Genomic DNA, 1,487 nt, shown 5'->3' with positions numbered 1-1,487 from the left:
TGTCTCCCAGAGTTTTCCCAGTGTTTTTTAGGAGGAGTTTTATAGTTTGATCTCTCCTTTTAGATCTAACAGTCTTTCCTTCATGTATTTGGGTGCTCCTGTGTTAGGTGCATGGATGTTTGTAAGCGTTATATCTTCTTGATAGATTGACCTTTTACTACAATATAATGTCCTTCTTGGTCTCTTCGAATAGTTTATGTTTTAAAGGCTATTTTTGTCAGAACTTAGTATCGCACCTCTAGCTCTTTTTTAGTTCCCATTTGCATGGAAAACCTTTTTCCCTTCACTTTTAGTCTGTGTATGTCTTTACCCATGAGGTGGATTTCCTGTAGGCAACAGATAGAGGGTTTCTGTTTTTTAATCCATTCAGCCAGTCTGTGTCTCTTGATTGGAGAATTTAATCCATTCACATTCAACGTTGTTATTGATATTATTGGACTTGTCTCGATGTTTAAGTTGGACATTGTCTTGGTTGCTTTTTATTCCTTTATTTCTGGCTGTTAATTCTTTAGTTTTCCTGAAACAGTACTCTCACTCTCTTGTTGAAACATAATTTCCTCTTTATCATCCCAATTTTTGTTAAAGGGAGACTGTTATGTAATTTTCTTTACAGATATGAAAAGGGAAGCTAGAAGGCAAGGCTGAGAGACACATATGCTATGCACAGGGCAGTGATGGCATTTGGTTGTTTTGGTCTTTGAACCAGTGACTCTCACTCCCCGGCACACACACAGTTCCTGCTGGACTACACAGTTTTCCTTGCAGTCAAGCCACGAACAATGGACCCTACTCCTCCAGCAGCAAGTGCTTTTTCATGCCATTGTAATAACACAGTAGTGCTTTTGTCAGAGGGGCTCTGAAAGCCTTTGTAAATATACTTCATTAGGAGATCCACACCATTCTTGTCCAAAGATTGAACAGCCTTTTCAATATCATTAGTGTTAAAAGAGATGAGTACCTTCAAGACAATTCCGCCTGCTGGATCCTTCACTGCCTGACTCCTGGTGTTGATAGGGGAAGTTTCAGAGTGGCCTGTAGGGCAGCTATTATGTTTCCTTGCCATAGACAGGAGTCCACCTTGCTGTCAGGCCTGGCCTGGCCATCATCCCTGTTCTCCTCATCCACGAACTTGTTCTCGTCATACTCATCCAACTTCCAGAACCAGGCCGATGATACCGTGTTCTTCAACATCCCGATCTGGACTGTGGCAAACGCCTCCTCATTGTGCTACCTCTACCTTGACAAACCCAGCCCAGCAGCAGCCCACAGCCCCACGCCCTACTTACTTCTTTAAAAAATTGTTTTAAGGTAAAGTTCTTTCTTGGTTCTGAAATCCTCCTTTATCTCAGTAATAATCTCCTCTCCTTCCCCCCTCCCATCTAGGCAAAAAAAGGCAGGCCAAAAGAAGACTGAGTCTTCCATGAGAGCTGAGATCTAGTGATGTGCGCTGCACGGTTTTCCTTTTTTGTTTTTTATAATTAACAAAT

General features: G+C 41.8%; 1 pseudogene; it reads right to left on the bottom strand.

The window, feature by feature from the left end:
- Positions 1 to 745: 745 nt before the first annotated feature.
- On the bottom strand, positions 746 to 1,191 carry LOC102476305 (actin-related protein 2/3 complex subunit 5 pseudogene; annotated as a pseudogene).
- Positions 1,192 to 1,487: the final 296 nt, after the last annotated feature.

The sequence above is a fragment of the Tupaia chinensis genome, unplaced genomic scaffold (assembly GCF_000334495.1).
Source record: "Tupaia chinensis unplaced genomic scaffold, TupChi_1.0 Scaffold143596_1, whole genome shotgun sequence".
Lineage (NCBI taxonomy): Eukaryota > Metazoa > Chordata > Mammalia > Scandentia > Tupaiidae > Tupaia > Tupaia belangeri.
Note: the sequence above shows the minus strand (reverse complement) of the source record. Positions and strands in the feature narration are given on the sequence as shown.